Genomic DNA, 27,995 nt, shown 5'->3' with positions numbered 1-27,995 from the left:
ATTTCTATTTTGTGGGCGCCTTCTTTAAGCTTGTGCACAGGTCCCCACGAACCCTTCTCAGCCACTAGGTACGGTGCATGTCCTAAACTAAAGTAATAAAATTTTAAGGGTCAAACGGAGCATTACAATCAAGTTGTTAACAGCATAGGCTCTGACAGACGAAAACCATGGTAAGCCGAACTCCAGTAAGATCAACAGCGTAACTTTAATATCACTTTCCTCAGGACAATTTTGAACTCGGTTCACACTTATTTCAATAAACTAGTATGGTATTTGGGGGCCCTGCACTATTGGGGACGGAACTTGGGCCACCGCGTATATTACGCAATTAGATTTTAAATAATAAATATATAAAACCTTTCCATCAAAGCGATAAGACATATCTAAATGAAAAGCTGACAATGTTAGCTGTTTACCCTTAAACTTAATGACATACACTGTGAATTTTCTTAATACCAATTACAAGAAGTCATAAGTACAGTGTGTGTCGGGGTGGTCCCTAGGCATTTGCCCATCTTCACCTAATTCACATTTATTTTAACAGATAAATTGTAAAATGGGCCTGACGAAATAGAAAAGGAAATAGTTTTCGAAACAAGAAAATTTTGAATAAATAATGTGTTGAAGAAGTGTTTGTGAGCGTAGTATGTTGTTAGTGTCAGGTCACTTTGCCATCAGGAAGCAACCGACACCAGGGCAACTGCTACCTGATGCCTGTCCCAGGCACCTGCATCTACTATTACAAACTGTGGTGCTAAAACACAAATCCCGCACCCACAAGAGGAAGTGCAATACTCGTGGGTGCCAGCAATCCTGCTCCCAGGCTGCCCAAACCTGAGAGCCGGGAAAAAAAAAGTCATAAGTATAGTAAGAGGGGATTCTTTTTGTCCAGATGCTCCTTGACTTCATACCCCAATATTTTATGACTGATCATAAGTTTTACTGTCATCTGTGGCAGCGTACATTTATTTTCAGTTGCTTAATATAATGCAATTTAACCAAACCATTAATTTGTAGGATTACGTTACCTTATATTGAATTTATGTATATTAAGATACAGTTGTGACAAATTAATGGTTAAGTTCCATTATATTAAGAAAGCGTAAAGCAAATACAGGCTGGGTGACAGGTGCTAAATTACATGAAGATCAAATATACTTAAAATAAATAGATTTATATTCCGGACGGCAATGGGTAAGGAGTTCACAAGACAGAATTCAAGAACATTACATATTTATCCGTTACGTGTCAACTTGAAGGTAGTACACACTAATACACACGTGTATACATTAAGGAGAACTGATATCTCCATAATATATGTTTGCCATCAATTTTATTTATGGTTTACTCGCAGCAAAACACTTTGTATAGAACAGACATTTCAAACGGGTGAAAAGCTCAAGGCGTGCAGCAAAATAACGTTTCTCCAGCATCGAGTTCTGCTGATGTATGGCTCTTGTCCTCATAGCCCACGATTGGAATAATTCGAGATAAGCACTGTTGAATACAATTTAAAACAAAATCCGTACGTGTTTGGAACTTTACTAACTTCTCATCAGCAGGCCGGTAGTTCTCTATTCAATAGAGAACACAGAATAGAGACCACCCGCCAACTGATGAGTAAGCCACGAAACAGCTGTCCTGGAGGAGTATCAGACTTTTTAAATGTATAGCACATCAGTGGAGAAATTATGAATTCTCTCACCCCCCCTACCCAAATTGTCGAGCAGCCCACGTGATCGTTAAAAACCATACCAAACCAGTCGTCAGCCCAGCTGACTCTCCCCTCCATCAATATTGTAATTTCGTCACCGTAGCAGATCGCTTCTTGGTGATATTATACAATTTAAAAAGATATTAGCAACTTAGGCAAAACCGTGCATTTGCCTCTAAGCTGAAATTCGATCTTCAGTGAGAGCAGAAGGTCTTTCCATGATCGAAATCAGGTAGGGCGTAGAAATTTTGATTTTATTTCAACTACTACGCTGAAATAACCCCTTACATTCTATAGTATAATTTAAAGCATTTAATTCTGGAGAGAGCAGGATACAGGCCCCACGAGGTTCAGTGCAGAGCTACTTTTCAAATGCCCCGACCTCTCTATTGTATTTTTCTAAAGTTGTTCTCATTTCGTAAAGAACAGTACATATACACTCAAGTCAAAAAATTGTGCAAGATACGGAAGACTGTTCTAGCATATTGCTCTTCAGGAGCATGTATATATACAAGCTCCAGACGTGTTTTCCTATCTACTTAAAATGTTTTAAGTAGATAGGAAACAACCCTATCGTGCCTATTAGTCACAAATCTCCATAAGATTGCTCAATATTCTAATCACACTCTTGTAATATTATAATTTAAAATTTTTAGTGATTATTGCTTAAAATAAATTAAATGACCAAATTAGAGTTTTGGCACATATATACAATTTAATTTATATTTAAAAATGTTTTCCCTTATGTATTCAATCAGAACTAAAAACGTAAGGACAAATGCATTATAGTTTCGTTCAATAATCTTCCCTCGAATCTTTTCCTGAGACGGGATGAACAAGAAAATCTACACTTTCGGAACTACAATTTCCCAATAGGAGAAAAGAGGATGGTAGAAACAGGTGTGCCGGAAGACTGGATAAAACTTAGTGTCCCCCGGAAGGAAAATTAGGAACCTCTGGGCTAGAAGTACATAATTTTATGCAGACTACATTTTCCCTCGATTATTTAAGTTAAGCTTACTTCAGATTGGTGACATAAATAAGTACTGCATATGATTAAAAATCGCTGCCATAGTAAATAAGGAATGAGTAACAGATTAGCAGAGTATGATTACATTCGTACGACTCGCTAATATAAAAAGGTCGTTTTTTGCTCTTTTGTAATTATATTCTGACCTAATTCTCCAATAAGAGAAGACAACAACCGCCACCAGCCTTTCACATTGAGTCATGATTTAGTCGTATACGAAACAACTAGTTCTGACACACTTGAGTGACAGGTTCTGTAGTCCATTATAAAAATAAAACAAAATCAAAGAAATCGATTACTGTTTGTACCATAAAAAACATTTTCGATCCAAATTGCATACAGAACGCTATAAGGAAATTTAACACGGCCTTCTGAATTAGGTCAGTGAACAGGAAATATATGAATTATCGCCGAAACAGAGAAGATATTAATGTGCAAATTCGGGTGACTTAATACACACAGTGCTAGCTTATTCAAAAAAAATGCAATAGTTATTAAAAGTGTTATCTGCGAGTATTATTTTTGAGCCATATGTGACCAGAATACGTTAATGCAGGAAGTAAAGAGAATACTGAATATCACAATTGTTGCAATATTAATTCAGAATTTCATATAATCGTGTCTAACGGAAATGACTGGAATCCATAATTACCGTAACATGGGGAAACAACGTTATGTACGAATACTCATAACAAATATTCAGTTTCTGTTTATAAGCATCGCTTGATGTTTATTTATGAATGCGATTAACCTTAGTTACCTTAGTTTTTGAATACAGGCGGGCCTCGATTAACGCGATTAATTCGTCCCGCGAGCGCATCGCGAAAAACGGAAACGCGTTAGGAATAACCAATAGGAAAAATTATAATTGGTCCTTGACCTTCTGGAATATCCATAAAGAATTTTAAAAATACCTTTTAAATAACTTTTTAACTGTATATAATGTAAAAGATAATGAAAATAATTATGGAATTAAATGTTTATTGCATAAAACAGCGGTTCTTAAACTGTGCTCCGCGGAATATTTTAAATTTTCGAGGGAAACAGCGATCTCGACATCTGTCGGACACCGCGCGAACTACTAGCTCGAGGTAGTTCACAGTTTCAGCATTTCTTATTAAGTTGTTTGGACCTAACTACTAAACGAAACTGTTAGGTATTTCTTTTGGTCTGGGTGCGCCTTCAAAAAATTACTGAGACATCAAAGGCGCCGTGAACTGAGAAACTTTGGGAACCTCTGACATAAAATACACAATGAAGAAATTACTGTTGCGGAAATATTTGAACAGTGTTGACTTTCTCTTTTCATCAATCAATTTCCGATAGCCGAAAACAATCTTCTCTGGGCCCTGGCGAAATAAATATCGCAGAGAACATCAAACCTTTTGTTTGAGGTTCTATGCGATACGAAAGATTTCATATAATTCTTTTACCGTTATCTCCTTCGCGGTAACATTTTCATCTGGCTCATTTAAAAATTTGAATTTTTAAATTTGAAATTCATTTAAAATTTTGAATTTTTAAATGCAAGTCTGCATTGACTTTATTAGCAGGAGACAAACACGTCTTCTTCCGATGGTTGATGGAACACGCCGAGGCGGACAGCAGGCAAACGTTTGTTTATTGACCGTACGACTCGCGGTAAGCTTAACGCGCGATACAAATCTTTTTCAACTATCGCATAAAAAAAAAAAAAAAAAAAAAGATCGCGTTAACTGGAAATTTCCATCGTGTAAAGTGAAAAGTGGTATCATTTTTCAAATAGCGTTAACTGAATATAGCGTTAATCGAAATCGCTTTATGCGAGGCCTAGCTGTAGTTTGCTCAGAAACGAAAGAAAAATAAATACTATATCAGATTTATTAACAAAGCTAACTTCTGCAAAAAATAAAGTTTTAATCTTTAAAAAAGAAAATAATAATAATAAAATAAAATCATGAATTAAAAAGTAGAGCCATTCCTCGGTTAATATAAAAAAAAAAAAATCCCACCTTTCTTTGTACCTCATTCTCCATGGACTGCATTGTCTTGGTGGAATATCTCTCTTCATTAATACTGACCACACTTTGAAAAATTCCAAGCGAAAGAGCAAGTAGTAGTTGTTGTTGTAGCGATTTAGGAGCATCAGCGACCAAGACTATATTGCTCCGTATATACTGTCTGTAAATTGCATGTGGTCTGTGGCTCTATTTTCTGTTTGCTAGATTAAAAATCCGAGTTTCCGGGAGAAAGAACCATGCTGTCCTCGCCTGAGACAGACTAACTCATCCACTTTGTGAAGAAGGCTCATAAAAATTCTTCTCACGTCATCGACGGGACTCGAACTCAGATCTTTTCCACTGGGTGTGGGGAGCACGGCGATTCTACCTACTGTGCTACCCACGAGGGCTGAAAACGCAAGTAATGAATCTTGATTGACATTCTGCATTCCATCAACTTATCAATTAGTCCTTTGTAATTTTCACTCTTAATGTTACCAAGAAGGCCATCCACTACGAGGCGAAATAACTATCAGGTATTTCGCTCAGGTCTTGACTAGCACCTGGCAGCACATTTCAACACCTAGTTGAGTCCATACTACGACGAATCTGGGTGGTTCTGAGTTCCACTTTATTAAGTACAGATGCATTTAATAAAGTGGCCATTCAGTGTTCATATCACAGAACCGGTACGCAGTCATGTTATACATATAAACGCCTCGAAAGCAAAATCTCCAAATGTTACTAAACTGCCACCAGAGAAAAACCAATGACAGCTGTATTCAGCAGACAAAATAAATAAGAAACAGCTAAATACAAAGGGTACTAGGAAAGTTTTGCAATATGACGCAACAATGAATCACAGGAAGCTGCTTGTTGCTGCATGTTGAGACATGTTCATACGTGCATAGTAGCTGCTGCGCCAAGTCGATGGGCTCAGTTATTCATTAGTAGTGAGAGTGTAAAGTGCTTGCGATGGCATCGTGGTCACGAAATGAGATAAGGACAGTTTTGCGGTATAATTTCGTGCGTGGTTTAACCATAGACCAGTGCTTAGAAGAAATGACTCTTGCACTAGATGATGATTGTCCACATCGTACAACGATATTCCGGTGGTATAGAGAATTCCAAAGGGGAAATTTCACTCTGGAGGATTCTGAGAGGCCGGGAAGGCCACGAACGTCAGTTAAGGAGGAAAACGTTACTGCTGTGAGGAAAATGCTTGACGAAAACAGGCGAATGACCTACCAACAGATAGAGGATACTTTGGGCCTAAATGCACCAGCAATTCGTTCGATTCTGCAAGATCATTTGCACGTGAAGAAACTTTGTTCTCTCTGGGTGCCGCATCAACTGACTGAAGAGCAGATGACACGACGTGTGACTTGGTGCCGGGAGATGTTAAAAAAGTTTGATAAGGGACAATCTCGGTATGTGAACAACATTGTGACAGGTGACGAGACTTGGCTGTACTATTACGATCTGCCGACCAAGGCTCAAAACAAAGTTTGGGTCTTTGATGATGACGACACACCCGTAATTGTCAGAAAATCCCGATCTGTAAAGAAGAAAATGATAGCTGTATTTTTCAAATCGAGTGGAATTGTGGAACGTGCCGTTTTGGACACGCAGAAGACAGTCACAGCTAAGTGGTATACTGAACAATGCCTGCCTAAAGTCATTGGATCTATGAAGAACCTGCGGCCAAAGTCAAGAATGGACACCTGGTACCTCCATCACGAAAATGCTCCAGCTCACCGCGCCAAAGCCTGCACCGAATATTTGACCACGACAGGACTGAAACTTCTCGAGCACCCTCCCTACAGGCCAGACCTTGCTCCCTGCGACTTTGCACTGTTCCCGTATGTGAAAATGAAGCTAAAAGGGAGGCGGTTTTCCAGTGATGAGGATCTTCTACGGGCTTGGGACAACGAGTGTGCTTTACTCCCTAGTGAAACTTGGCAGAACTGGTTTAAAGATTGGTTTCGGAGGATGGAGAGGTGTATTGAATGTAGAGGAAATTACTTTGAAAAAATTAAATAAACAAAGCTGTATTGCAAAACTTTCCTAGTACTCTTTGTATAAACAAATCTTTTTATTTGCTACATATTGCAATTTACCCCAGAGGCTCACATCTGGTAGGTATGAGCTTGGCAAACCCAGGGTCCTAAGCTGGATATCATCGTTCTTCTCTTTCTTACTGATTCCTTCTCTCTCTCTCTCTCTCTCTCTCTCTCTCTCTCTCTCTCTCTCTCTCTCTCTCTCTCTCTCTCTCTCAGGGTAACGTGGGATTTTTTTTTTTTTTTTTGACTGGTGCAGCATAAGCCTCAGGTTTCTTTGCAACCATATGGCTAATAATAATAATAATAATAACAATAAATGCATAGTAATAGGCAAAAGGATCGGAATCAACCTATCCAAGAGTAGCTATTACTACATTGAAAATATAAGGCCTTGGAAGACACCTGTATGGTAATGAATGACGAATCATGTCTTTATTAATTTGACTAAGGTTAACTGTGGAGGAAATTTAAAGACCTTGGACGACACCGCATGAGGTAATCAAGTGTCTGCTTCTTGCACTTGCTACCTTCTATAGTTAATACTTACCAACATTTTTTCGGCTGCACCCACTCTCTAAAATGTAAAATAAATATTTTTCGATTATTTAGAAACTATACCGGTTTATTTAGAATAGTACAATATCAACATGGCAGAGTGCTTCCAAAATGAGATCGACGCAATAAGTAGCAAACTTAGTTTGCTCAACCCTACGTACAGAATTAGGCTATGCCCTTCATGTACAATGACGATAAAAAGTACAGTATACTGAAAAAATAAAATCACATAGATCATGAGCGTCACCTCCGTAATAGGTACTGCATACATGATACACACTATTGGTTAGCGAACACCTGTTTCGAACTTGGGTATTTAATATCCCGTATAGTTTACTTACCGATGAAAGGCATACAGGACGATACCGGTCCTTTATTTTTATTTAGGGAATAACTCCCCCATCGTCTCGTGACTGTTATCACTTGCTTTAAATGCCATATTTTCGATTAGGGCATATTCGTCCGTGGGATACATTTTGATAGCAGGGAAAACAACAACAACACCTGCAGCCTGCTGAGTTATGAACTGTACATGTAGAGAAAAACGATGGTGCAAAAAGAGTTGATCATTTTCAAATCGTGCATGCAGTAACTTTTTACTTCCGAGAAAGTCTGCATGTATGAACTGCGCACATAAAAACAGGCCAATGAAAACAAATTATAGTCGAAGTTAAAAAAAAAAAAAAAAAAAAAAGGAGGTTATTTAATGTACGCAGCGCGTTACATTTCAAGTATTAACAAAAAAGCAATAATTCATGATTTATTAAAAAAAAAAAAACATGCGCAAACCGAAAGCAATTCGTATCTGCGCATCCGCCACACGCCCATTCACTCTTTCAATCAGCGCAGGAAAACATTCTGTGAAACGGCTACATTATGGATAGAGATAAGGACAACATATGTGATATGTGTGATATAATAATAATAATTGCCAGATTTCTATTAGTTTGATTTTAATGAAATTTGGAAAGACTCAACAAATCGTTGTAAAAGAGCCAAATAAAGAAATTACACGAAAAGCCATCCACTGGATGCTGGACAAATCTTTTTAAAAGGGCCAAATATAAAATTTTATGAAAACCCATCCACTAGGAGTTGAGAAAATTAGATGAAGACTGACGGATTGAGGACATAGTGATCACAGTGTACTGATGTGGGATTTACTTAAAGATACAATTACCATCGGGGGTAAAGGAAAGGGTTTTTGCTTTCGTAAAGGTGACTACAGTGGTCTCAGGCAGTTTTTAAATTCTGTACGGTAGGACTAACTGATGATGTTACCAACAGCAAATTCTAAGTGGGAAGCATTCAAGGAATTAATCGTGGAAGCTACTAGACGATTCATACCTATAAAGAAATATTGCTCAAGGTTTAGGCCTAAACGGTTGTCAAAGGAACTAACTCGTGGCAGAGAAGAAAAATGCATGGGTTGCATATAAATTATCAGGCGACACAGAAGCCTATGGCAGGTATAAGCTAGTCTGTAATCAAGTCACAAAAGAGATTAGGCATGCGAAGGAAGATTAGGAGAAATCTTTGGCAAAGGATGCTAAGAAAAACAGCAAGGATTTCTTTACTTATATAAACTCTAAAAGAAAGGGGATGAATCAGATTGGTCCAATTGATATCGATGGTTAGAATGTTGATGATCCTGCTCAGATAGCAAACAAACTGAATGAGTATCTACATTCACACGAGGAGTTATTAAGGAAGGAAAATGCCAGAAGGTTATCAAATTGTAGCAGGGTGCTTAGGGATTTTGAAATAACTGAGAGCAAAGTGGAGGAGAAATTGTTGAAATTAAACATAAGAAAGGCACCTGGGGTGGATGGGATCTATCCAGTTATATTAAAGGAGGTGGCAAATGAGCTAAGCAAACCCTTAGCCATAATTATGAGAGCATCCTTGGACTCAGGGGAGGTCCCCACGGACTAGAGATGTGCCAATGTATTCCCAATTCACAAGGGGGGGATCGAAGGGTGACGAGTAATTACAGAACAGTTAGTTTAACTTCTGTTCCGGGGAAAATAATGGGGTCACTGGTTAAAGATGCATTGCAGGATCACCTAGACAAAACTGCAGCAATAATTCAGATACAGCATGGGTTTGTTAAGGGAAAGTCTTGTCTGATAAATTTGACTCGATACTATGATGTGGTTAAAAAGAAACTGGATGCAAAAAATAATTTTGATATCATATATTTGGATTTCAGTAAAGCTTTTGACACTGTTGCGCATGGAAGACTACTGTACAAATTGGAGCAGAATGGCATTAAGGGTAAGTTGCTACAATGGATAAAAGGGTTGTTGAGTGGGAGAGGACAGAGGGTGGTAATCAATGGGCGCTGCTCTTCGTGGACTAATGTTATTAGTGGAGTTCCACAGGGTTCGGTGTTGGGCCCACTGTTGTTTTGTATATTTATCAATGACATTGATGAAGGTATATCAGGCTTAGTGTCGAAGTTTGCAGATGATACATAGATTGGTAGGGTTGTTAATTACAGTAATGGCAGTGTACTACTGCAACAGGATCTAGAAAATTTGGGCTGAGAAGTAGCAACTGAAGTTTAACATTGACAAATGTGAAGTAGTGCATATGGGTAGAAGTAACCCCAGAGGAACGTACCAACTGTGTGGTACTACACTTAGGTTGGTAGAAAATGAAAAAGACCTGGGAGTAATTGTGCAGTCAGATATGAAGTTTTCTGAGCAATGCAGACAGGCTGCAAGAGCAGGTCATGGGTTCTGTCAATGATATACAGGAATTTTGCTAGCAGGGAAAAGGAGGTGATTATCCCTTTATATAAGGCAATGGTCAGGCCACGCCTTGAGTGCTGCGTACAGGTCTGGAGGCCTTTTTAGGAAGGATGTTGATTTGCTTGAGCGTGTACAGAGAAGGGCAACAAGATTGGTGAGGGGAATGGGATCCTCTTGCTAAGATAGGCTTAAGTTCTGCAAATTGCAATGGCTGGAGACTAGGCACCTGAGAGGTGATCTGATTGAGGTGTATAAAGCCTTGAATGGGTTAAGAACGCTGAATTCTGATGGGATTCTTCCACTTGCTGAGATTACGAACCTAAAGGGGCATAAATTCAAATTGAGGAAAGACAGTTGTAGAATAGATGTGCGGAAATTTTCCTTTAACCAGCGGAACAAACTTTTATCTGTCATTGTGGAAGTGGATAGCTTGAATAAATTCAAGGAGGAACTGGATAAACATTAAATAGAGAATGGTTGTGTGAATTTTTTTTGGTTGATGCTACATAAGATCATACGCTTGCTTTCTTGCATCACATGCCTCTATTACTACATGGTGAAGATAATAAGCGCTTTACGCATATATAACACGCCTAAAAGGGCGGAGAAAAAAAAAAAAAACGGTCAAACGCACACAAGCCTCATGATGGATAAAATATTCGGATGAAGTGTTTAAACTTTCTGTTGATCCAATAGCTGCAAATGGATGACTTGAAGCACATTATGCAGAGAAAGAGAGTTTTATAATTACTTTACAACTAATACCAGAAGTGAATTTAATAACAATGCTTTTTCTATACAAATACTGTAACTGAGAATTTTAGCCAATTTTATTTTAATTTCATAATTTAATTTCATAATTTCAAAAATTTAAACGAAATTTTTGTTTAAAAATTTCAAAAATACAAAACTTACTAAATCCAAATTAATTTTTATCCTTGCATATATTTAACAGCTCTGTTAATCTAGTTTATGATTGGTTAAAATTAAATTATCAATATTTGACACAGCTTCTAAATATTGCATAAATAACCTGAGTTTGAAACGGAAAGTAAGACTAATTTAAAAATGATTTTTTTATTATATTCATTATACTTCCGCGTTTCCTAATATTGGAAGACAGGAAAGAAGAGCTTTAGCTACTAGTTAAATGAATCTAAATCACTGCTAGGTTACACCACAAGATTTTGAATCAGTTTCTCCCATTAGAGTGAGGCAGATGAACTGAAACATAATCGATGCTTGCTGTACTGTTAATGGAGGCTGACTATTTTTCTGTACAATTTTCGAAGAATAAAAGTCGTTTTACAATGTTGAGTGTAAGTTTAATCCAACTTCTGGCTTTCTTCCATAAGATAGATATGTGAGGAAACGCTGGTACCTATTCACCACGTCTTGAAAAGCGTAAGGTTATACTAGGTTGACCAGACGTCCTGTTTTTCAGGATTTGTCCCGATTTTGGATGTAATATCCCAGTGTCTCCAAAACCGTTTTGGGGACGCTGTTTTATCCCGTTTTTCATGAAGAGCTGTTTTTATGAAAGAAATCATATAGCTGAATTAATAATATACACAGTAAAATCCCGATACAACGAATACAGCTTTATAGAAAATTTCACTATAAAAGTCCACCAAAGCGAAAATGTATTGGCTGTCAAAGAAACATGAAAATGAACGCCACTGCATCCACATATTTGAACGATTATGCCCAATCCTCCAACTCCCACCGGTAAGCAATGGTATGACCTAAGGGCACTTTGTCCCAAAAAAAATATATATATTAAATAAAAAGTAAAATAATAACTTTTTTAAAAAGGTGCCCAGATAAGAAAATCTAAAAACTCATATGGCACCACCATAATGCAAGAGACCTCGTGTTTTCCGTTTCAAATTTTCATTCCGAAAAAAAAAAAAAAAAAATACCGTAAGCAGTTCACTTGGTCCAGGACCGATTACATAATTAAAAGTTGCTGGATTTTATGAAAGATAAATTCAAGAGTTTGGAAAACAATCGATAAACGTTCTAACAAAAACTTGAACAGTCACAGAACTTCAAGCATCGAAGGGCTTCAGTGCAACACCCGAAGAACATCTACGTGAGGGTATTTCATTTCGTCTTGGATAAAACACGGAGGCAGTTACCGATATCTGTTACAAATCCAACTTTTCCCATCTTTGTTACCGTGCCACTTGATCGGACTCTGAAACGTTTTGTTACACTATTATTTAAATGAGCGGATGGAAGTATGAAAATTTCGTCGAGTTTCCAGCACCACCTTTTTATCCTTTTGGAAGGATAACGTACCAATACTAAACAGAGAGTGCATCGACTGCAATTTAGCAAATGTACTATTCAGTAATGACCGTGAAAAAAAGTAGCAAATAAAATAGCGAATAACCGTATTTAAAAATTACTGTCCTGACACAAAAGGCAAGGCAATAATGACAGCGATGTTTGGTGTGACGTACATCAGACATTATGCAATATGTTTTCCAGTTAAATTCTCTCTCTTTCTTCGGACTTTCTTTCATAATGATTTCTGTTTCGCAATACACAAAGCCTATTGTACTTCCTGCTTTACTATTCAGATAATTAATATATTCTTATAAATGCACAATGCGTTAAATGTTCTTAGGAAATTCGGAGCATTTTCAAACAACAAAAACTCGAGTTTGACACGTCATAGGCACGTCTAGGAGTGCACCTCCACAACTTGCGAAGCAATTTGAAATACAAATATGAAATGGTAAACTCGATGCGCATTTACATTAGCATATTCGTTGGCGAGTTAAGCGCATGTACAAACTTAAACGAAAGCATTCACATTTGCATATGCTGATATATCATTTTGACATACTGAACACAAGCAAATCTACCGACTTGGGAACAAGTCAGGTTGCAAAACAGATGTGCAACTTGCTGTCCGGAAATGACCTCGAAAACAATTGCAACTCGAGAGGAAATTTTCCATAGTTTCCACACCTAAGCCGAAAAGGGCATTACACAATACACTGCGTCCACAAAACGTTCCTCACGAATAATCCCTAATGCGAGTAAACTGGTCTGAAAGACGAAGTCTTACATCCCTAATGGTAATAAAATAAGCCGGCCAAAGATAAGTGATAAAACTTGCAGGTGAAGGAGCTAAAATAATGAGTACAAATTATACAAATATATTATTAATAATTTCCACGATATTTTTATCCATCTGCAGCTTTCTTAAAAAAAGACCACATTCTTCTGGTCCAATTTATAACTGCAAATCGGTGTATCCTTCATTTTAAGAATTTTAGAGTGGCCGGTCCTTGCTATAACGTTGAATAATTAGGGATCGTATATCCGCTTAACGTTCATCTTTATGTCAATTGCGGTAGAGGGTTTAACCCGTCCCCCCCCCACACGAAATCACCGAAAACTTTGTTTAAACATCTTTTTATGAGCAATACAATAACAAGGCTAGTGTTTTATTAAAGACAGTTTCTCCCCCCCCCCCCGACCAAGGCACACCTGGATGATTTACGTGGGCTTAACCATAAGCAGGCGACGTGAATTTTTCTGTAGTGTTGACGTCATTGAGTGGTAGTCACAGAGGTTCTTATTACCAATGGCGTTTGCACAACATCCATCCTATCCTTATTTTGTCTCAATACCTCAAGTTCATCCAAGTGACGACAGTGCTGGGATGGGCGAAGGAGGAAAGGGACGGAGGAGTTCAGAGGGCCCGACGGTTGGTTTTTTAATGGTTGTTAAAGAACACTGTGCAGGACACGTTCGAGAATTTTGTGGATAGGGGACAGAATTTATAGTCTCGTTACTGGTAGAAAGTTCTATTAATAAACGAGGGCATAGCTAAGTGGTCAGAAGGTCGCGAAATAACATACGGAGCCTTGTCTATGCGCATGGGTTAACGTTTAACATAATTTGAGGGAAACAATGATGCAAAAGCACTTAGTGCCTTGGAGCTTGTCTGCATCATTTTTGTTCTTGATGGACGCATTAAACTTCAGATCACAGGCAAAGCTCAATATTTTACATTATTGTCGATATTTAGCAGTGGAAGTTCGCTTATGATCATAATAGACTACAGGACCAATCCACTAACAAGAGTAAAGGGAACTGAGATGAAATTCTGAACACAACTGTGCTTTATGTTGATGTAACTAATTAACCAAAGTAATGAGAAGTTTGATTCTTGCTTTTTTTTTTCATTATTTTTTTTTTTATTACACAGGGTGGGGCAAAAATAGGCATACAATTGTTTATTTTTTTAGGTATTATTTATTTTTAACTTTATTTTTATAGGAAAATTCCCAGCCATCAATGTCTCCCTATTATCTACTTGCAAATAAAAAGAAAAATAAAGCAGACAACTACACGGTGATTTTTTTTATTCATCATACTTATTTCTTTTCTTTACAGTTTGGAAAGCTGTAAACTCTTCCCACCAACATCATTACTTTGTAGAGAAAGGTTTGAAGATTTAGCCAGCAATACTGAATACTACAAGAGTTGTCCTGGAGTTCCTGGATGAAATTTTTGAAAACGCAGTGGTTTCTAACAGTTATCCTGAGGTGTATGGGAAAGGGCTAGTGTATAGCCTCCAGTGTTGTTTGATTTAAACTCATGTGATTTTTATCTCTGGGATTATCCAACAACAGGGTATTTCAAAAGAATCTGCGAATCATTCCTGCACTGAAGAAAATGATTGAAGATGAAAATTTTTGTGTCGGAGAATGTCAGAGAAATTTTTTCTGTGTCGTTGGAGCATATTCTTCGCAACTTGACACTTCGATATAATACTGATAAACGTAGAGGACGCTTTTAACATGTTATGGCATGAATTTCCCAACACTTCTATATATAGTTCGTGTTAATTTCTGTTTCTAAACAATATTTTATGTTCTTCAAAAAAAATAAATAATCACCATGTATATACCTATACTGTGTATTGTATAACTACCTTTGCTCCACCCCGTATACATATTACAGTATCAACAACATATAAAATCAAAGAAGCAGATATGAAAAACAGCTATCTGTGGAGGATTTAGTTGTTATGCAAGGAAATTTACGCCATGTATAGATGAACATTGTATAGAGTATGTAACGTGTGTATGGTCTATTTTGAGAGAAAAGTAGCAGAGGTATATTCAACCTGAGACCAGCTAATTTAGCATTAATAAAATTATAAATTTCTTTCAAAGAATTTGCTACCATTACTAATACAAAGAAATTGAGATAATCCAATTCTTGTTTAGCGGCTTTGCTCCCACCTATACCTTTTTGTTTTTTTTAAATTTCATCCAAAAATGGGAGGAGGCAGTCTGTTTGGTTTATACCTCCTTCCCTCAAATAACATTTGTGTTTACAGTCCGATCGAAACCAAATTTACGATAATGCATGTGTAAAGGTTATGGGCGCCACTACATGGATGCGTTTATTTCCATCGACTGTCTTCAAACAAGCCAGTTCCCCCTCCAACTGAATCGATCAATTCATAGATATCATAAATCAATAAAAACTTAATATGTAGAAATTAAGTTGTTTATGCAGAGCCTGTTCAATTAAAGGGGTCTGTTTAATAGATTTACATTTGAGTATTAGTGCTGGTTTTATGCTGCTTTTCGGATATTCAACAACTCCAGGGGCTCACATCTGATGAGTATGGGCTTCGCACAACCAGGGACCTGAGCTGGATATCATCATTCTTCTCTTCCTTGGTGATTCTCTTCTATTCACCCCCCCCCCCCTCTCTCTCTCTCTCAGGGTAATTCAGGATTTTTTTTTTTTTTTTTTGGCTGGTGCAGCAAATTTGTACCACATGGCTAATGATAATAATAACTCCAGCTACCTGAATTTCGTAAAAAAAAACACAACCTACGATGTTTCTGAAATGGCTGATCCAGTTATACGTACCATCCATTTGACAGTCGTGTTTAGAGTCAAATAAAACGAAATTTGTGGAAGGGTCCAAAGTTGTCCTAACGGGAAGTGGGAAAGAATTTATATTTCAAATCTGTCAAAATGACTAGTTTGAAATAAGCTTTATTATTCACCTTGTTGAACGAATATGGGTTTCATCAGCTCCTGTTTTATATAATAAGCATTCTTCATTGAGGGATTAATATGATATATCAAATCAAATTCTCCACAGCTTTCATTATTCGGATGTCTCGAGTTTTATAAAAAAAAAAAGTTTTTATTTAACACTGAAAAACGGTTGCAAGAATGGCAAAAAAACAGCCAATTTTGGTTTTTAAAAAAAATCCGAAATGCGTCCCCGATCCCTTTCTATTTATATTAGATTTACCGCTTCCTTAATTATTTAAAGTTTAATTTGTTCGACATTCTATTTAAAAACTCCAAATTAATTATCAGCTCAATAAATAAATAAATAATATCTATTAATGGGGGCTGAAAATATTTATCGATGAAGTAATTGTGTATTTAGAGCCTTGCTCTGAATTCACTATAATACCCGCTCTTAATTAAAACTGAGTAGGTAGAGTTTTCCCCGAGATTTATTCGGGATTTTTCAGCCCGCATAACAAGATGTTCTGTTGTGCAAAAACGTCCTATTGTACCGCCGTTTCGTAACGTCATTCTTCATTTGTCTTACACTTAGAGCGTAAAATTATTTTGCAAACTCTTTGTCAGAATTAACAAATTGAATAATAGGCAGCTTCTGGCTTTTTGTAATTTTCCCACGCATCTACAGATTTTTCCCTTTGAAATGCTGTTACTATTTCCCTTACGTCAACGTATAATACTCAACCTCATCCTCTTCTACTCATATTCTTACATTCCCCAAATTAAACGTCCCTCCCCCCTTTTTTTTTTGCACTGTTGTGCAACATATTTTGACGCATCTTTCATCTTTGATTCCAACTAGATCAATAAGAACATCCTCATCATCACCTAATAGCTTTTTCTATGCCATTACAACTTGCAGAAGTTGCTGTATCATCAATGTAAAGTAGTTACAAAAGTTGGTGAGTGTGCATTCTGAAGGGAATTTATATACACCAGTAGTCAATGTTGTGAATGCTTTAGGAAAAATGTAAGAAAAGAAAAACAAAGTAAAGTCATCACAAAATGATTAAACTAAGACTAACCCCCACCATCCTCTCACGTAAGCATATTGTTGGAACCACAAAGTATGGAATTTATTTTTAATTTTGTCTTTAATCATTTATGTTTTTTACTTATTTTTTTCTTGAATACATGTCAGGTCAGCTGTGTGTTAAGCAGGAAACTGACGTGCTTCATATCCGTAGTTGTCAAAGCAGCTAAGGCTATCAGGCACGTCAGTATATTGTGTCTATAATTACGTGCATTTTTTGGTCGGTTTGGGAGACGAAAAACCCGAAACTCAGGTTTTTCATCCCAAAATCGACCGAAGTGGATGTATTCACTATACTATCGCGAGGACCTTGCATATAGGTAACAGTCGTTCCATGTAAACAAATACTTGCCGTGGTTTCAGCAATATGCTCACATGATGTTTAATTTTAGTTTAAACTAGGAAAATTTTCATGGTTGTGAAATATTCTTAAGTTCTGGAGGATGCTACGTTCATGACCTGTTTATTCTAGATAAACGAATAAAAAAATACTAGTGATATTTTACATAAATACACTCTTCTCCACTACTTCAAACTAAACAAACATAAAAAGTAAATAAATAGATAAATCAATTTTACTACGTCCTTCACAGCAGCCTTGCAGTTACGATTTCGAAGTACCACTCATTCTAGCAATACTTCATACAATAAAACATATCTTTCTGAATAGTTGGAAATTGTACTGAGGGTGGAACACTGTTCTGTAACGGGGTTCTCTTTGGCTGAAATTTGTAGGATATACTACAGTATTTAAAAACCGTCCGTTCAACATGATTGAGAAAAATAAAAAGTTTTGCAAGAGATGTGATGGACTTACTGAGTTAATATATATATATATATATCCGCCCTCGAATCGGAAATCCTGAATATATCCCCTCCCTTCGGAAATCCTGGATACACTCCTGATATTCACAGAGAGAAATGGCAGTAATCTTGACCATGCAATTTGTCAACAGTTTCTACTTGAAGAAAATTATTTCGTAAAAGGAAAGGATAAAAAAGATTTAATTTGCCAATATTTCACTTCGGATTCTGCAAATATTAAATAAAATCGTAGCACAATTTATGCGCAATCCTATATTACAGTAGTTTATGTCGGAGATGGACATCTCAGATAATGTAGGAGATAACCGTAAATATATATAGGCATTTGTTAATTCAATGAGAACACGAAGGACTGTGACGATTCTGCAAGTCTTGAAATTAAATTTCACTTAAGATGATTAAATTCGAAGATGGAATTGCCGTATGTAATCTTAAGTCGAGTTCTAGTGTTCACATACAGATAGGAACTCACAAATCTGATATTCAATCCCCGTTCTTTCAGCAAAGGAAAACGTTCTGAAGAAGGCAGCCATAGGGCAAATACGTGTTCATTACAAGAAACTGTAATAATTAAAAAAAAAAAAATTGTTACACCTCCGCCTAAGCCTGGCATTATTTAGGGTCGGGGATATGAAAAGGTCTGTCTCCTTAAGTTCCTCCCTCGTGGGCGAAATTCGAACCTGAGCCTTTTCAAAAGTTTATGTGGCGAGTGACAAATCTACTAAGCCACAAGGCCGATTTCTGAATTTTCTGTAGGCAAAAATGTTCCACGTTCTGCAGATAACTAATTCATTTCTAACTCTTGTATTTGCAGATTACAGTATTCCAAAAATTCCTGTTTCAAAATGAATGAAAAACGACGATCCAAAAGTTATGTGCATCTATTCTTTGGGGGGGGGGTTCTTTTTATCATTTTCATAATTTTAATTTGCTTCCATCTATTTAAACTTCAACCCCTGCATCAACCAATTGGCAAGGAAAGTTTAATTAACTAAAAAAAAAAAAAAAGTACTGTTGTGAAAAGCGAACACTGCGTGGGCGAGGCCGTTAATTAACCCATAAGGCTATAAAATATTTAAGGACAAAGGGTTCATGCTACGAGGTAGAATGACTAACATATAGGTTAGTGCAAAAGCATCATTTTAACGTAGCCATCTACCAAAGTAGTTAAATTAATTAATTAATTAAATTGGCATCGTTTTGGTTATATCTCATATTGTGAATGCCTTCACAACGAGTTGCCATAGTATTGTACTACCTCGAATAAGCAACACTTCACTAGTGGAGACGACTACTGTTACTTATACTTAGCGGATACCACCACTTAGACGTCACCGTTTCAAAGCTTGTTGGCTTCTCCTCGGTGCCAATTTAATTAATTAATTTAACTACTTTGGTAGATGGCTAACATATAGGTTAGTGCTTTTGCACTAACCTATGTTAGTCATTCTACCTCGTAGCATGAGGCCTTTGCCCTTAAATATTTTATAGTCTATATTAATGTACACCATCAGGCATCTCTCATATTGTGAAGTTATACTTCATAACTGGGTTGTCACTACTGCAACACCAGGGTACCTGCCCACCCACCGAGGAGAAGCCAACAAGCTTTGAAACGGTTCCGTCTGGGTGGTGGTATCCGCTGAGAATAAGTAACAGCAGTCTTCTCCACTGGTGAAGTGTTACTTATTCGAGGTAGTACAATACCATGGCAATTCATTATTGTTGTTGTTATTTGGTTTTTTAGGAGCATTAGCAACTAAGGCCATATTGCTCCGGGATATGGGATGGTCATTCCCTGACCTTTCCCCATCCTCCGTATTTGGTGGTCACGGGCTCGAACCCCGGTCTGATCAAGAAGCGTGTGCTACGCACTGCTGCTCCTGCCCATCTGGCTAAGGAGGTGCCTGGCAATTCATTGTGAAGGCATTCACAATATGAGATATAACCAAAACGATGCCAATTTAATTAATTAATTTAACTACTTTGGTAGATGGCTACGTTAAAATGATGCTTTTGCACTAACCTATATTACTCATAAGGTTATTCCAAAAGCAGAAGCAATATTCCTATACTCGCATCCCAAATTAAACATGAAAGCTCCTTGGACGTTACTAATAACACTTTCAACCAGGTAAAAGCTGCTACGAAGAATGGTACATGAAAATAAATTCTACTATGCTCAAAAAATTTCAAATACTATTCTTGTAGAGACTGTAATTTCGAGCTCTGAAGACCATCCTCTGGAAGCCATATTAAGACACTAACACGGTTCTGTTTAATTTATGAAATGTCAAAGGTATCACTGGGTTCGTACAAAAAGTCCTCTCTTGTGGGAATGATAACTTTAACACGACAATCCTTCGGCGCATGTATGCAATTTCCAGTTGTTTGAATATTCAGTTGTTTGAATATCAGTTTCTGACAAAACGACAACAATCGATTATTCACTTGTTTTATAGAGTTCCTAAAATAAAATCTCTTAGAAACGCAAAGAACTGATAACGAATAAGGTGATGCTAACAAATCTCAAAACAGAATTAGTGGAGTCTAAATGTTTTTAAAAACTGCAGGAAACAGATAAGTGAATAGCAATAGATTATTAATAAAAGTTTGTTTCCTTTATTATTCCCTACATAATCTTGGATTTCAATTTTCTATTTCACATCTCGTATGTAAAAGTTTATCAATTAAATTGGATCTCTTTATATACAATTTCAATTTCAAATTTCTTTCACGAACATAACGAACAATCAAATTCTTCAAGGTGCATACTGCAAAGATCAACGTACAGATAAAGGAATCATTTTGGAAAAGGTAACAGAAGGTACAGTACATGGACACAGGAGCTTTAGGATACAAAGGAGTTTATCACTGGACTGTAACGTTACACATCAGGTCATTATAATAACAGAACAAGCAACAGTTGGCAAGGCACCAATATTTTTTTCGGAATGCAACTTAATGGGAAAAATTTTAAAAAACTGCATTCAAATATTTCAGATCTTAGAGGGCAATTAACTTAAAAAAAATAAAAAGGGGAGCGGGAAACTCAATTGATTGAAGAGAACAGAACTGAACTGGATTGAAATCTGATCCATCTTGAATAGAAACTTGGTCAAGTGCTGTGATTCATGTTAAAATAGTCAAGACGGTATCTATTGAAACATGGCCAGAGTGACTATATAATGTCCATTAGATGGGTGGATATAGTGGTGTGCTCAACAGTGGGGATTATCACATTCACTGGCTGTAATATCACATTACGGCCAGTGTTTACTCAAAAGACAAAAATTATGATTTATTATATATGAATTATAATTATATTACTTATCCGAATAATACAAGCATGTCTAAGTGTGCAGAATTAAGTTTCTATTTAAAAAAATTTATTCACTAAATTAAAAAAAATAATAATAAAAAGTTTCCAGCCACGCAAAATGTGACAGAAAAACATAATACTGTACAAGGTTATGTATATCTTTCACTTTCATCGATTCTTGTCTCATTGGATTTCTTTGTTCTTTTTTTCTTAAATAAAATTTATCTTTTCGAACTTTTTAGTTACCAGCTAACAATTAGGATGAGATGAACGGTGGGCCAGACAGAAGCGGAAAACCCAAACAAAAAAGACAACACGACTTTTGTCAACACTGCGGGTCTGTAGGGTTCGCCCCTTTTACACGTGAACGTTCCTACTCACCTCTGAAAATTTGGCTGAAATTCAACAGGGTCTCCGTACCATTTCGTAGTTTGCAAAGTCAGTTGTGTGTCACATCACCGCTTGAAGCGAGAGTAATGGCCGGAGCACTTGTGGATATTTCTTCAAGACGCACACGGAAAGAAAGTCGTATAAGAAAACAAACCCTGTACTGTTAAATCGGGATAAAAGAAGCTTACAGCACTTCAGTGCAGTCCTGGTTTCCATAGCACAGGCTGAAGTGGCAGGTTTTTCTGGCCGATGACTCATCGCGCTCTTCAAAGTTCTTGTACGGCTGCCACCATAAGCCTGCACGAGGTCGCCACGCCACCTACTAGAGGGGTCTCTAGCGTTCCGCGTGAAGGCAGCTGAAACTTGAAACAGAATGAGCCTTGCAGCAAGAATACCAAACAGTGTGGCAATAAGCTGGATGAGTCATCCGGAATAATTGTATTGTGAATTGCCACCAGATGGCGCTGCAAAGCGACCTGTCGTTCAAGAATTTTGATGCTCCGCATTATGTAAAAATTACAGAAGTTTCAAAATATGCCCGGCTCTCTAAAGTGTACTTATTAGTAGAAACCATTCCAGTTGAAAGTTCAATTTTCGTTTAACAGTCTTTTTTTTGCGTTTTATCTGAAAATACCTTCGTTCATAAAGATGCTATCCCAAATCAAAATACTAGACACTATAGGCGTGGACCCTTCTGTTAAATATAAATCCTGGCGTGCACTTAAATTCCGCATTATTAAATTACGAATTCTGGTTTGTTTGTTTTTTTAAATCAGATATATTTATATTATGTTCTGAAACCTGAACGAGCCTAATCGAATTAGCAAAGTGAATAACAAGAGGGACGCCGGATTTCATTAAAGAGATGGAAACCGGCATGTAAATAAACATGCAGCGTTTAGCATACTTATGGAAATGGGCTCGAGTTTCAGATATTTGATAGCTGTTTCAGGATGTGTTAAAATACCTCAGAACAGAACAGGCAGCTCTTTATCAAAACAAATATACAAAACTTTGTTTGATGATAATAAAGCACTCAAACCTACGTTGCTATAATTATGTTTATTTCCAAGTTGTACATAACGGAATCAAACGTTTCGTGGTATTTTCTTAACAACTTCTTCAATGAGAATGTCTTTGCAACATCACAGTCACAAAAGATTTGTTTTTTTTATATTATGCCAAAAATTATGACAACGTAGGTTTGAATGCTTTAATATCTTTTGCCAATATAACAACAATTTTTTTTTTTTTTAATATGTACACTGCAAGCCCTCTTAGCTAATGCTCTCCTTTCCTCTACCTATAATTTCCTAGATCTTATAGAATCGTTAAAAGCAATCAATCAGAGATGTGTTTATAAAATACCACAAGCATGGAATGAAATTACAGGATCAACATTTACTAAATCGTGGGAGAAATCTTTGGCCAGAGTCTAACGAAGTCCTGGACTACTACATGAAGATAATGAAGAACATCGTTTAATAACTAATTTCAAGCAAACTAATCGAAGTTTTCAGAGATTTATAACAAGAAGACATATAACAATGGACCCAATATAGTTTTCCAACAACTCGGTGACGACGATTTGTTGGAAAATAAAATTATGGTCAATCAATGCAAAATCCACAAAGGAAAAAAAAAAGGGGGGGGAAACTGAATCGAATTCATTATTATGAATATACATTCAAAATATTTTGCCTCAAACTACTATTCTCCAACGATTTCCAACATTTAATTCTGAGAAACGGACATTCTAGTTAATTATATATTATACATACACTATCCCAAAAGTAGTGATTTTATTTGCATATAATTTGCACATTTATTTGCATATAAGTAGGGTTATAGGTCGAAATGGGGCGCCTCCGTAGCCAGGTGGGCAGGAGCAGCAGTGCGTAGCACACGCTTCCTGATTAGACCGGGGTTCGAGCTCGTGACCACCAAATACGGAGGATGCTGAAAGTCAGGGAATGACCACCGCATATTCCCAGCCCGGATAAAGGGTGAGGGTTGGCGTCAGGAAGGGCATCATTAGGCCGTAAAAATTTCATGCCAAAACAGTAAAAACGCTGACCTCATATATAATGGAAAAAGGAGAGGGCAAGAAAAAAAAGAAAGAAAGAAAAGGTCTAAATGGAATGCTCGTTAATAAAATCTTATTTTAATAATGAAGTGCGTAAGAGCTATGACATTCCCCGAGTAGTAAAAGTAAAGAATACAGTAACTTTAAACAAAATTTCTCATAAGTATCAGTTATGGAAGATAATACTGTATCTATGAGAAGTTTGCTTCAACTGAACTGCGATCTGCATTACTGCCACCACACATCTGAATTTATGTCATTTATTCCATTATGAATGTTCTTCTTAAGGATACCTATTGTTCTTGGTTTATTTCTGTAAATCCTTTCCTCTAGGGAACCCAAAAGGAAAAAAATCTGGCACTGACAGATCAGGAAATTATGTTTGCCAGTGTATTTCACCGAACTGTGAGTCTTGACACAATTTGGGAACATTTTTTGAAGCAATGCCATTGTTTCTAAGGCAGCGTGGCAAGCGGTACTATTTTGTTAAAACCAAATGTGCTGATGCCTTTGATAAAGCTCCAGTCGTGATTGCAGGAATGTTGCAATCATTGCGCAATAACGTGGACCATTCAAAGCGACTGCGTAGCTTTCGTCACCTTCCAAAAAATACGAACCAAGATTAGGCGCACATTATTCCAACACTACACAGAAACTAATGTTTCATACAATGACCTCTGCTGCATTCCACGTGGTTGTCCAGGGGCCCATATTACAAAGTTATGCCTATTCACAAAGCCCTAAGTGAAAATGAGCTTTGCCGGTTATCATAATCACCTCGTGAAGATCATTATCACTTTTCAGAAGAGTAAAAAATTAGTCGGAGAACTTTAAACTAGAATGGTCATTTGCCTTTTTTTAATTCCTGGACAAGCTGTTTTGTAGGGATTTTTTTTTTTTTTTTTTTTTTTTAACAAATATAACGTAAAGTTTTCGGTATTCCAACTATTAAGAAGGGATGTCGCACAACCTCTACACTATTCTGGGACACCTGTATTTTTATTAGATCTACATTTGCTTTGAAATCTTTGATGAATTACTGCATCATGTATCTTTATGATTTAGTGCAATGTTTTGAATATATGAAATTTGAATTTAGACGTTTTTTATTTTAGGGAACATTCCATATAATTTCAACTTATTTGGGCCTGTTTTTCGTTGCTGTTGGAAAATTCACAAACTGCTGTATATGTAGTGATCTATCTACCTATAATTTCCTGTTACCCAACATGACAATATTCTATACGATCAAAATTAAATGTAAGACGGCGTGGGATTGCATTTTAGATGATGAAATGTTAAATAAGGAAATATAATTGTCATCCGAAAAACAACCAGCATTTTCGTAGTTTTTCCAGTTAATGGGGAAAAGCTTAATACAGTATATGATGCCGCTGAGAGAAAACCCCCGAATAATTCTATCCATATTATACTGATGCAGTCTTCACGTTCATATTGACGGAGGCTTTTGTAATCGCACTTTATGAAACATTAAATCCCAGAAAAATAATTATTTTGTATGAATATAAACTGAAAACGCAAATGGATACCAATTAAATTTAAAATATGGTTAAGTGAACATTACTGGAATAAATGTTAGCAATACATGATGTCACGAATGTTTATAAGCCAGGCCGCCGTAGCCTAGTGGTCAGGCGCGCCGGTGCACAAGTACGCGTGCCTTGAGTGACCGGGGTTCAAGCCCGTGACTACTGAATACGGTGCTGTTTCTTATATTCTATCTATCTTGTGAACTCCTCTGACCGTCCCGGAGTATAAACAGAAAATTTATTTATTATAACTGGTTTCGATCTCTTTAACCATAGGCATAAGGTAATCTTTGTGCGACACCTGAAACACTGATTTACTATCGTTTCAGAATCTTATTTTTCTCTGCTGAAATCAGTTTTGGCGACTTGTGATTGAATAGCGAGGAATCTTAATTGTTACTGTAATTTTTATTAGAAATGCAATCTGTCAGAAAATTAACAATTACTATAAAGGGACCCGATACTCATGTTTTGCTTGAAAAAAAAAAAAAAAAAAAAAAAAACACGAGAGATACAGTGAGAAGCCTGTTGACACGGATTCGTGTGTAGCTGTTGTTCGCGACAAGCAATTATTCGCGATGAGCAGTAGGCAGTTTCAGAGAATTCATGTTAGATGACTAAGTGAGGAAACCACTAAAATTTGAAGTTTGGTTCGAAGCATCTGGAATGTTCTTAACAGTTAATTTATAATACTGTTTTACTAGTTCATTGTATACAAAAATTAAAAAAGACGTTCTAAGTCGCTGATGGAGTCTAATTTCCAATTCGTTCAATGTAATCAGTAATGGAGACTATTTCAATCTTGTTTCTATATGGCAAGTACAAATAAAAATACCACTGTTAGAATACTTAGGACCTTCCTTAGTCGGAATGACTGCCATCTTGTTTCAAGATGGCAGATCGTAATACGATAGGATGCTCCAGGACCTCTTCACATATACTGAAATTTTGGTTTAAACTGGACACAGGCATTTCAATATTTATAATCTGGCTGGCGGCCACCTTGCTGCAAGATGGTGGATTGAAATAACAGCAAGACATTCCAATATCCTTAGAGTACACTTCTCAAGGTACTCTAATATCCCTCCTGTAGGGACCCAGGTGCCAAAGTGATTTGATTAATGGTAGATTTTTTGTGAATCTCGGGTGATCGTTCTGGTTATCAACGGCTATTTTTCGCTTTTTTCCCCACGCGTCAATTTGCTTTGAAGAACTCACTTTTACGTGGTCTGGGCCAGCCAGCTGGGGACAATCCCAGCTGGCAGAGTGAATTACTTTCGATTAATTCCATCATTTCAAAATTTCGTGTTAAAATTTTGGTTTTGCTTTGAGTTATTATATTTGTCTTAACTTCCAGTCAAAACAAAGATCAGGTGGCCTAGTCAGGCTGATTGATACCATGCAAAGGCTACGCAGTGTTTTGAATGAAGGTTTAGATCTCTCGAATCAAGTGACAGCAGACATTCTATCCTTTTGGGATGAATTGGAGACAATGTGTTACAGACTGAGATTGAAAATAACAAGTTAGCCGTCAGATTGTCCCAAGCCCAAGAAACTGTCCGGATGAAACCTAGGATTTTTGCTGATATAGTTTGTGATGAACCACAGAGCGAGAAACCTAAGACTGTTATTGTGAAAGTCATATTGAAAAGATATGCCAACAGTGAAAGGAAAGCAGAGCTCCTGAACTTTGTGTGTTCAGTGTTAAATTATGTTAAAATTCTTTCCGGAAAGACCTATCTGTGATAAACGAGTAATGGTGGAGAGCACATAAGATTACTACCTGTTCTAAGTTGTAGAACTTGAATGGGGGTTGCAAAGTACTACAAATTAAGACCTTAATTGGTAGTTTTTGATGTAGATCAGAAAGTCCTCCGAGAACCCTTTATAGACAGTTGTGGTGAAGGAACTTGAAAGATACAAGAATCCTTAAACATCAATTCCGATTAATGGTTCAAGTGTTGACCAGAAATACAGCTAGAGACAGACCAACTTACAACTTTGTGGTTGTGTCCTGGTCGTGTGAGGAAGGCCCTGATTACCAGGGCAAGAATATATATGGACAGGTCCTTGCACAGATTGCGGGACCTCCTTGTCTCTACATAGCCTCTGGATATGCGGCGCGTCATTGTAAGAGTAACATCTTCTGTGGGCATTGTGGAGGCAGAGATCATTCTTTCAAGAGATGTCAAAAATTTAGCGATCCTCCCAGATGTGCGAACTGCTGGAGGAGGAAGCTCCCCTCAGAGCATGCTGCAGTTAAATTACAAGTTCCCTAATTTCGACCATGCACTTGATGCTGTTAGGCGAAGAACAGACTATGAGTAGAAGTATATTCGTTTTGCAGTGCTCTGGGGGTGAGGTGACTCAGCAGTCCACCTGGGAGTGATTAAATGAAATGGTCAATTAACAGGCTTGTTGCCAACGCAGTGCCCTGGAGAGCGTTGCTTAGACACTAAGATCATGGCATGTGGACTGATAGTCCTATTTTGTTGGCTCTGTGCTGTTGACATGTGCCAGAACTTGATAGGTAGTTAGTGATCCAAGTGTGACCTATTTGTGATTTCCCTGCAGGTACATATATATTGTCTTTAGCTTAACT

At 37.1% G+C, this 27,995-nt stretch overlaps 1 protein-coding gene across 6 annotated transcripts in view; it reads right to left on the bottom strand.

The window, feature by feature from the left end:
• LOC150082178 (uncharacterized) overlaps positions 1–27,995 on the bottom strand; it is a 168,383-nt gene that overhangs the window by 79,336 nt on the left and 61,052 nt on the right. Inside the window, exon 1 of one of the 6 annotated variants that reach the window (XM_090379155.1) lies at positions 21,749–22,064. The exons of 3 other annotated variants lie outside the window; for them this stretch is intronic. The gene's annotated coding sequence lies outside the window, so the exon portion shown is untranslated. Of the gene's footprint in view, positions 1–17,799; positions 17,902–21,748; positions 22,065–27,995 lie in introns of those variants that run through there. 2 more of the 6 variants (XM_090379156.1, XM_090379157.1) reach the window with 2 other exon arrangements.

This window comes from Mastigoproctus giganteus, chromosome 8 (assembly GCF_048544385.1).
Source record: "Mastigoproctus giganteus isolate SK-2022 chromosome 8, ASM4854438v1, whole genome shotgun sequence".
Lineage (NCBI taxonomy): Eukaryota > Metazoa > Arthropoda > Arachnida > Uropygi > Thelyphonidae > Mastigoproctus > Mastigoproctus giganteus.
The sequence above is the reverse complement of the archived record's forward strand: the minus strand, read 5'-3'. Positions and strand labels throughout refer to the sequence as shown.